This window comes from Fukomys damarensis, unplaced genomic scaffold, assembly GCF_012274545.1.
Source record: "Fukomys damarensis isolate Sample0158 unplaced genomic scaffold, DMR_v1.0_HiC HiC_scaffold_24, whole genome shotgun sequence".
Classification (NCBI taxonomy): domain Eukaryota; kingdom Metazoa; phylum Chordata; class Mammalia; order Rodentia; family Bathyergidae; genus Fukomys; species Fukomys damarensis.
In genome coordinates, this window is record NW_022900936.1 from 23,235,979 (window position 1) to 23,247,447 (window position 11,469).

The following is an 11,469-nucleotide window of genomic DNA, read 5'->3' on the forward strand; positions in this document are numbered from 1 at the left end:
GAAGGGAGGGCAGGGACAAGGGGAAAAAATGAGAATCAAGACCTATTATGTAAAGGTACAGGATCCCAATAATGAATGTAACTGTATTGTATACCTAGATTGTACCAATAAACTCAATAAAAAGAAAGAGAAAAAAAAATGAGCAAAGGCCAGGGAGACTAGCTCAGTGGCACCAGACTTGGCTGGATAGCACAAGGACCTTCCAACCACAGTACCAAAAAAAAAAATTAGTAAGCCACAATGGTACAGCTACCTGAGATGCTGAGGTGGGAGGACATTCAAGGCCAACAACACATGAAGAGCCCTTCTCAAAAAAAGAAAAACAAGGCCGGGCATGGTGGCACATGCCTGTAATCCTAGAACTCGGGAGGCTGAGGCAGGAGGATCACTGTGAGTTTGAGACTAGTATGGGATACATACTGAGTTCCAGGTCAGTCTCAACTACGTAGTAAGACCCTGTCTCAAAAAAAAAAAACAAAAAAAAAAAAGAAAAGTAATGTTTTAAATTGATATTTTAAAGAAATATGTACTTAGCTAGTAAAAATTCACTAATAATTTTTTTCACTGATAATATTAAACCTTTAAATTCTAGGATTCTAATGTAAGAATCATATAAATTAAAAAAGCTGGGCGTGGTGGTGCATGCCTGTAATCCCAGCACCCGGGAGGCTGACGCAAGAGGATTACTGTGAGTTGGAGATCAGCCTGGGCTACAGAGTGAGTTCCAGGTCAGTCTCAACTACACAGTGAGACCCTGTCTCAAAAAACAAACAAACAAAACATACAAATTCAGATTTTGCAGGGTTCTCAGATGTCTTATTCAAAGAATACATGAATTTCTTCCTAATTTGTGCAAATGTAAATTGGCTTCTAAGTAGACATATCCAGATTCATGAATTCATGAGTACTCTAGTATTGTTTGAAGATATGTATTATTAAAAAGCCCTTAATATTAAGCATTCAACTCCTCTATGGTCTTATTGGCTTGCCAAAACATACATTCTTCTTTCACTTCCCAGGTCTAATACCTCTGAGATGATTTTCTGGTTCTCAAGGGTCTGTTTAATCCCTTCTCCTTTAGGCCTCGCTGAATTTCTTAACTGACATAATGCCACTTAGGCACATGTGTTCTCAGGTCATTTGACCGCCTCCTTCACTAGAGAGAGTAGCTGCTAGTCCACTGCACAGTTGCTGCACAGGATCCCAGCATAATCAGATATGGTTCCTGCCTTCAAGTGGTATGTCTGCAATCAAGGATGAAGTGCATACATAGACAACCTTAACATAAGCTGGAAGAAAATAAATGCTTGAAGGAGATACAAATCTCTGGAAAAGAAACATTATTTAGTTTTTTTTCCTCAATCCAATATCCTTACTACAGTCTCATTTCTCCTGCTCCCTTAGAGCATAATTTACATCTAAACTTCAATTGACCAACGGTTGATGTTCTGTCTTATCAAAAGTTTGCTTGCTGGCTTGAAGAACAGGAAAACCTTAATAAAACTGATGGCATTTGTGTTAAACCCTTAAGTGATCACAAGTGAAAAGAGCCTTTGCAGAGAAAGTAAAGTGCTGAATAAAAGTTTTCTGATTTAGATGCCACATAATGCATACATTCCATTCAGCAGAGGCTGAATACAGAGGTGAAATAACCCAGTGAAGAGGTAGGCTCAACAAAAATATAAAAGATCTTGACTATCAAATATACTAAATATTTTTATCTCATCTGGACATTTGGAAAAGTAAGTGGAATTCAGGGTGCTGCTTCTCATTTCAGACTTAAAGGAATTGAGCTCTTCTCTCAAAACTCTAAATTTGAAGGATATTATCAGGACAGGTAGAGGTCATTAAGGTAGTCATGACAGTGGAGATATGGGCCCAGCTACTCAAGATATGATTGTCATTTGGTATGATTTAAGGTGATTCTCTCAGAAAACACCAAAATTTTAAAAAATTTAGAATTAATGTTAAATTTTGTATCCATCTGATATTTCTAGAATCCATGTGCTTAATTCAAACTGAAAATTACTTTAATTACTTGAAACTATACCAGAAATATTAGTATATAGTGTTCAAAAACATACTTAAATGGTCTTCCATATCAGCATGTTAGACAAAGATCTTCTCATTTTCTGTGTAGGAAAAAAGAATATTAAAGATTTATGTAACACATATACTAGAATAATTTGTTCTCAAAATACACAACCTATATTGATTCTCACTGCATCTTTTCCCAAACATTACAACTAATTCCAGTTAATCTCTGAGAAAAGTGTGGACAGCATACAGAAAAAGAGAAATATGGACAGAGGCTTTTGGACAGTAGGAGACATTTTAAAAAAATAGAAAGGGAAAGAATAGGACAGAAATATTTTTATTTAGTTAATTTTATTTTTATAATAAACAAAACATTTTATGACTTATCCATTGTAATTAAACAAAATATTTTATACTTTAAGGTGTTATTATATATATGCACTTTGACTTGGCTATAAATGAAATTAACTACAGGTAACACTGACATTTCATGAGCTGCTTTAGATCTAATTTTTTGTGACATAAAACTTCTTGAAAGCCTGCCTATACATTGACTGTAGTACTTCTCAGCAAGGTGAAATCTTCAGAGCTCTGTAGAAGACCAAGTTCTTATGAAATTTAAATTGGTACACTGTCCTTTTTTATGTTTAGCAAAAACGTTCTGATTCTTGTTATATTTACCGAGAAGAATCAAAAGATTTCCACAAATGTTAACTGTTACCACTGGGCTCTTATTCGACTCCTCAGGAACAGAACCTTTAATGAACAAGTTTGTAAAATACAGTACGGATTTTTTAGTCTATAATACCCACTTGGTTTCTTTTAATGAGATGTATTTTACTGGATTGTAAATAACCTCAGGATCTTCTCTTTAAGTGACACATGGCTCAAGCTATTAGAAAATTTCTCAGACTTGTTGGGGTTTGGCTCTTTCATTGTAGGTCAGTATAAATAAAACTAGATTCAAATCTAAACACATAAGATTGTTTGACTTTGGTTTTATAATATTTTTTACTCTCCTATCCAAATCGCATTTTCAATTTTTAATATGAATCTTTTGGTATTGAGTAACTGGTTTTACTTGGAGTTTTCAATAATTTTAAATAAACATAGTCTACATGTATTATGTGAGGGTAAGAGGAAACTCCCAATGTGCCCATAGTCTACTAGATAAAACCATTACATTTTGAAGTGGGCAGAAACTCAATGGCCTCTTGACCAACCCTTAATTCTGCAGATGAGGCTCAAACAGAAATCGGTCATTTCTTTTAAAGTCCTACAGAAGAACCCCAAAATGCTAGGACAGTTTTTTCTAGCAAGTAGTTTTCCCATTAAAAAGAACTACATCCTGTCTTTGCCTCCATCATGTTTTAGATTCAGAACCAGAACCTTAGGTAATATCACTCAATATTTAAGCAAAAATATTTATGATAAAGAAAATCATAGAGTTCAAATTCATATTATTTTATTCCCAGATTTTTCCTTTTCATACTTCCAACAGGTATTTGGCAAACATTATTCTCCAATGTATATCCATATTTAGCATTGAACCTTTACAGGCTGTGGATTAAATCTTCCCACTGGAAATGATGGCCTATAAACCAGTTAGCTGTTTCTAGACAGTCGAGGTAGGCCCAGATGAACTTGAAGTCTCTGTAGTAGTGGGATTTCAATGTTTTTAACAAGGCAAGCAAGGTCCATAACTTCCTGAATGTGAGTCATTTCTAGAAACAGTACATGTTCAATTTTTCTCATAACTTCACACCACAAGGATTCAGGTAAGATAAATTTTTTTCATACTGTAAATTGTGCCAATAATTCTGTTTTATAATTACATTTTACATAATGCCTTCTTTCAGAGATGAGTTGTGGCAGATAAATTACTTCCTTTGAGGCCAAGTGCCTTGGACTCATATCAAAAGACCTGCCCCAGTGCACCCAACCTCAAGCCATATCTTTTTCACAATCATGATGCGGAGGGTAGGTTATAAATGTAATGTCAGACTGCTTACAATTTGTTTTAATCACCAGCAGTGGGATGCTTGTTATTCACATTAAATATATAATAGACATAGCAGGTGGTATAGTTTTCATTCCGGATAGATCATAAGAGACTGAAATATAATGATGTTGTTATTCCACATTATGTTTCCCTCAAGCTCTCGCACCAGAATCAATGGAAATTTTGTGTTACTGTGATTTAAGATACTGCATGGGTACCTCTTCGCTTTTCTATTAAGTCAGTGTTCAAGAAAAAAAACAGATTATGAATACGTATTACTTTTTAAATGTTCTCCCTTGGCACGGGTCTGGGTGGATTCTCTGGTTACCTAGGAGATGAGGACAAAATGAAAATTGATTGACTTATCAAGTTGATTGTGAGCTGAGCTTCAAATGGCAGCTGTATGTGCTGCAAATAAAATATATCTGCTTGAAAATAATTTTTTAAAATTTTTCAAACCAGTAATGATGCCACATAGATTGCTAAGAAGAATAAAGTGCCTATATTTTATTAGAAAATGTAGTACTGAATTATATTTAATGGTTACAAGTGGGGAAAAAGATTAATTTTAAAGAACTAATTCTGACCTGGATGTTTGTTTCCATGGGTCACTATTGATGGTGGTAGAATTCTGTCCAAGATAGGAATCCTACTGCTGGCCTGCTTTTTAGTAGCAATAACTTTGCTTTCTATTGTCTGAGATGGGACTACTGGGAAGAAATCTTAATGGATCTTACAGTAAAAGTATCAATAACCTCCACCCCCCCCATTCTTCATGCAATTTTTCTATTCTACCAGGCAGGAGAAACTATATATTAAAAAGTAGGGCTTATTTCTGAGTTATCTTAACTCCTTGTTCATATACTTTCTCCCCAAAAGGCCACATCCTTTTTTCAACTTTGTCATTTTGTAATACCTTCTCCTATACCCCACTACTATGGTATGCCCTTCTAGGCACTTATTTTTGGCACCTTCACACTATTAAAACTCATATAACTAGTTTTTTGTTTTTTGGGGGGAACCAGGGATTGAACTCAGATCCTTGCGCTTGCAAGGCAGGCCACCAAACCACTGAGCTAAATCCCCAGCCCCGTAGCTAGTTTTTTAAAATGTTTTTTTAGTAATTTTCAAAAATAATGTTCAGGGTCTTGTTCTTAATGTAGCAATCCACATAGGCTTATAATAATTAAAGTGTTATTAGATTTTAATACTTGATATATACTGAATTTTTGTATCACCCCCAAATTCATATGTTGAAAATTCTCACTTTCATGTAATGAAGAAACTCTCATGGAATTAGGAAATGGGGCCTTTGCAAGGCAGTTAGATCATAAAAGAGACTGATCATAAGTAAAGTACTAGTGCCCTTATAAGAAAAGACAAGAGAGCCTACTCTCTGCCATATGAAGACCCAGCAAGAAGGTGCCAACTCCATAAAGGAAGTGAACCCTCATGAGACACAGAATCTGGGAACACCCAGATCTTCATACGTTGATCTTCAACATTTGCTAGTTAAGCCAATTGGTCTGTGATAATTTGTTGTAGCAGCCCAAACTGACTACCATTATTTAAGAGATTATTCTCCAATAATTATGTTTAGTTTGTTGGAGACGAAACCCTAACCAAAAAGAATGCCCTTGTAATGGTGGAATGCAGCCTCTCCTGGGAAACACTTGCAAAGGATATTTTAGGTCATAGGAGCCTTCTTTTTTGTTCTTTAATTGACATACTGTAGTTACCATAAAATTGAAACATATAATGCAGAACAATTTATTTAGACAGAAAATGAAAAAAAATAACTTCAATCTTCCCTCTCTGTGGGACTACCATCTTCCCTGGACCACACTATTCTATGGGATCTTCCAAGCAATGCAGACACAGTAGGATTTGCTACTGCTTGAAGAAATTTAAACAGGTAAATAGTAAATCCCAGAGTAATGTATAAGAGAGTGGAGTCAAGGAACATATACCTTAATGTTAGGTCCAGGAATTGTCCATAAAGTAATACTCTGGACATAAAAAAAAGACACCTACAGGACAATCAAGCGAAATGCAGCATTTATGGAAAGAGAACTAGAAACTACTGAAGGATATAAAAGAAGAGTTGAAAAGATGTAGCAATAGCCATGATTGTGGCTAGGAAATGTCTATATTATATATTTTAGTTTTCCCTAAATCTATAAATTTAATGCAATATGAATCAAAGTCTTAAGGAGAATTTCTTAAAATGATTATATGTCTCAACATTATCTAAAAGTTTTGGACTAGTAGAGAGGAACTTTCTCATTAAGGTATTAAGATGTAAAAGTATAATAACCAATGCAGTATTGCAGCTAACCAGTCAACTAATCAAATGAAATAAAAAGCAGACTCCATAAATGTATAAGGATCTAAAGACCTAGCAAATAATAATAAAAGTATTCAAATTATTGAAAAAATGATGTGAAAAGAAATGAATTCAATTTCCTAGAAGGAAATAATTATATTTATGCCTCCAGTCTTATACCAAAATCAATTCAATATCAATTAAATCATAAATTTTAAAAATTAGAAAAAGAGTCAAGATGGCAAAATGGAAGTAGCATTCGAGTGACTATGAGACTAAGAAGATTTGGGGCAACACAGGGGAGACAATATTCCATGGAAAGAAGGAGAAGAAAAAACGAGAACAAACAAAGAAGTGTTTGGAAATCTAAAGAACATGGAAAAACCAGAAAGGCAACAAAGAGATAAACAAGTTGCAAGCATCCATCTCACGGGGAGGGGAGCCAATCTCTATAAGCAAAGATATCACCAGACAGTGCAAGACCTCTCACAGGGCTGTGGCCAGGAATCATGTTATGGGGACTTGTGGTTGTTAGGGATGATCTGTTTTGGGCAGCAAAAGACTCAGAACAGTCACAAATTGAGGTCCCTGTGGACTCCTTGCCACATTAGGTGTGAGAAGCCTGTGCAGGACAGAGCTCTCTGATGGGCTTATGGTGTAAGCAGTGGGAAACAGTGTGACACAGAGTGGAGGGCATAGTGACCAGCTATAACCCCAAGGCATATGTTCTGAGGTGTACAGGCTAAATACATATACAACAGAGACCCTCAGCACCAAAGCAGCCTGGACATACAGAATAAGGGAATTAGGAGTGAATTAACACATTCCTGAGAAGAAGGCTGTCCAATACAAGCACCAAAACTAAGAATTTTTCACCTTTTTTCTCTCTTTTTTAACTTCCATTTGTCATTTTCATTCATCTATTATTCTATTATTCATTATGTATTTGTCATGTTTATCTTTTATCACCTCTCTTCTACTGTCCCATTTTCCCTTTACTGTGAAAAATGTTACTTTCACTAACTTTTAACTTTTTAGTTTGTTCTACAATAGATTTTACAGCTCCCTTTCTTTTGTTATTGGTATTGTGATTGGTATAGGTATTTAAAGATTGTTACTTTATTTCTATAGATTGTTTGTTTTTATGTTCTGATTATTACTGTTGTTTATTTCCTTGCTTCCGAGTGGAGTTGGGACTCAACTCTAGTGCATCTGAGTATAGTGGGTGAATATATTGCTGTTGAACTGCAACCATAATTCAGTTAGGAGAAATTACATCTTACTTGAGCTACAACCTAGCCTGGCTCAAAATTCAGCAAATACTTCAACTTTAAAAATGTGGGAAATAAATGTCCCTGCTGAAAACACAGTTCCATGTAGGCATGGCTAAGGGAGGCCTAAAATACTGCTGCTGGGCATTCATTCCCATAATAATAGCAGAAAGAAATAGCACAACTTTTGTGGACATGCATGTACAAACGTTTCTGACATAGATTACTCTAGTACTCTTGTAGACAAAACATTGTTGAGAAGTTGGGGAAATAACCACACAATTGCACCCCACTACTCTATTGAGTACACGACATCTGCCTGCTACAGAGCAACCCATTAGTGCTGTGTGTACAGGAAAGTGGAGCCCTAGAGCTACAGCACTACAATAGCAGGCACTATATCAAAACCCAGCAATCATAGGCAAAGAAGCTATACCACAAGTTTCATTTAGAAATAATTCCAGCACTTCTTAACAAGCCAAGCCTAGGGCACTGTCAAGAGAAGGCAACTCCCTAAGAATGTGTCACATAAATGTAGCAGATATATCATCCAAACAGATGCACAAATCTCAACAAAGAATTATTAGAAATATGACAAAACAGAGCACGGTGACTCATCTAAAAGATAATATTTCCATGGTAATTAAATCCAATGATTTAAAAGTGGATGAAATATCAGACAAAATTCTAAAGAATAATTATAATCAACAGACTCAAGAAGTATACAAATAAACAAGTGAATAAAATACAGAAGACAATTTAGGATATGAAAAGAGCACTTTAATAAGCCAAATTTTAAATATATATGCATATATATATCCTTATAAATAGAATATATCAAGCAGAAGACAGAATGTCAGGACGTGAAGGTATATGAATTATCACATTCAGAGAAGAACAAAAAATAATAAACTTTAAATGAAACATGCAAGACTCTGAGACATGATTACAAGAACAAATTTAATAGCTTTTAAAAATGGCTAAAGGGGAAGTGGGAAGGGAAGGGCAAAGGAAATAAGGGAAAAGAAAAAAATGTGGAAAAATGGAAACAAAGCCTTTGTAAATAGGGAGGGGTGAAGTGGGTGAAGGGAGTGCAGAGGTATAGGGAAAAAACAAGAACCAAAACATATCATGTAAAGGTACAAGATCCTAATGATAAATGTAACTGTATTGTTTGCTTTAAATGTACCAATAAATTTAATGGGGAAGAAAAACAAATTTAGGAGCTTTTAGAATAAAGGAGAGCACTGAGATACCAACCAAAAGCATAGATAAACTATCCAGTGAAATAATAACAGAAAATTTTACAAATCTTGAGAAAGGTAACAACATCAAGTTATAGGAGACATGTTGAATCCAGACATGACTAAAAAGTAACCTGCTGATATCATAGTACAGTTACATGTCTGTCAAAAAATACAGAATAACATAAAAAAAGAATATTGAAAGCTGCAAAATTTTAAAAAGTCACTTATTAAAAAAGCAAACCCACAAAAAAATTAAACAGCAGATTTTTCAGCAGAAACTCTAAATAGTAGAAAGTTATGCAGCACTGAAAGCCCTGGAAGGAAATAACTTCCAAACTATACTGCTATGTCCAGCAATGTTATCCTTCAGAACTGAAAAAGAAACAACTTCCAAGATAAGCAGAAACTAAACTAATTATGACCACAAATCCAGCCTTATAGAAGATACTTAAAGAAGTGCTTCAAACAAATAAAGAGCAAGCTAACAAATCAGTATTAGGAAACAAACATCAAAACATTTATATAATTGCAGGAATTATACATGCACGCAATAATAATTCTGAAAGTATATAGCTTTAATTCTCTGTCATAGCCTAAATCAAAAATACTCCCAAAATCTCATATTTAGAGGCAGGCTTAACCCAAAGAGGGAGAACACTGGAGGCAGGATTTGGAAAGATTTATTCTTGTCTCTGGATCCCTCCTTCGTCTCTCTGCTTCCTGCACATTAAGCTTTTGAAAAGCTTTTCTCCACCATGCCCTTCCACCATGCTGTTTTGCCTTGGAGCCAATCAATTATTGACTGAATCCTCTGAAAACTGTGAGCCAAAATAAACCTCTCCTCCTCTAATTTGCAAGTGTTGTACATTTTGTCCCAGCAATGGGAAAATGATTAAAACAAAAGTAGGGATATTGTTATGATTACCTGACAATTAGTTCAGAAGTCTTTGGAATCAGTTTGCAGAAGAAACTTGGAAAAGTTTAATCATACAGGTTAGACAAAACCCAGAATGTTGTGAACAGGGCTTGATCACTGTCAGAATTCAGAAGACCAGAACGCTGATAGGAATGCAGATCATTAAGGTTTCCGTTGGGAACAAAGAAACCTATGGAAGTTGGACTACAGGCTACATGTGTTATACACTGGCATAAATTTTGTCAATATTTTGCCCATATTCTGAGACTCTATGAGAGAATGATTTTAAGGACAATGAACTAATGAACCTGGTGGAGGAAGTTTCAAGGCAGGCTGACATGCCAGGCTGTGGCATAAATACTTCTGGATGCTTTTAGCCAGATCTACAGTGAAAATCAGGAGTAAACATCAGAACTGAAGAATCAAAAAATCTTCAGATTCACCAAAAAGGAAGCATCTGCAGAGCTGGGGTAAAGGAGACCATAGTCAATGAAAAGATTAGCATTAAAAAGAAGCCAAATACTTTGTTCAGGGACAAGAAAATATATTGAGATCTCAGAAATCAGCAAAAGCAGATTTTTTGCACACTCAAGTGGCAAAGCTAAATATTTCATTTGAAAAGAGTTCCTGGGACACCTGTTCATTCTGATCTGCCTAGGAAAGTATATCCATGAGTGATCCAAACCCTGCAGCCAAAGTTCAAAGGGTCCACACTATTGCTCAATCTGGCAGATTATGATATCGTTCACAAGGTGCTGGTTGGCCAGTCATGCAGATGGGAGAGTTGTGTGGTCACACAGGTTTCTACCTAGATTTCAGAAGGCCTGGGAGGCCAGGAAAAAATGTGTGACAGCATTACTGTTCCTACCAGGAGCCTGTATGAGGGCAGTGCATGAAACTGAAAATGAAGCCAAAAGAAAAGTGGAGACTTCCCAAAGTTGGAAATGCCAGAAATATGGATCTGATGAGCTAAGTTGCAGACAGTGAACACAGCCAGCTGAAGGGAGAAGCCATGTGGCCTGCAACTAGCAAGGTGATTGGAGTGGAGCTGCCCAAACACTGTGGGTCTTACATAGCACAACTTGCCCTGGATGATCAACATGAAGCTACAAAATTTATCATTTGCACTGCTGGATTTTGGCCATGCTTTGATGCTGTTCTTCTCTATCTTATTTTTCTCTTGTGGACTGGCAATGTTTACCTTGTTCCACTGTGTGTTGAAAGTATCTTTCTTTTTTATTTTTAAAAGGACTCAAGACTAAAAGTTTGCCTTGAGTCTCAGAAAAGACTTTTGACTTGAACTTTTCAGCAATTCTGGAAATGTTAAGACTTTTATGACTCTTGAAATATGGTCTATGCATTTTTCATAAAGAGATGGACATGAGCCTTTTGGAAGCCAGGAGCAGAATGATCTGCTTTGATCTGAAATGTCCCCCAAAAGTCCATGTTTGAATGTAAAGCCTGATCAGAAGGGGTCGATTACTGGAGGTATGACCTGAAATGTGTGTGTGTGTGTGTGTGTGTGTGTGTGTGTGTGTGTGTGTATACTGACCACCAGGTGGTAAAAATTTTCCTTCACCATGCTCTTCCACCATGCCATTCTGCCTTGTAGACAGCAAAATAACTTTTCCATCCTTAAATTGTAGATGTCAGGTGTTTTGTACCAAAGA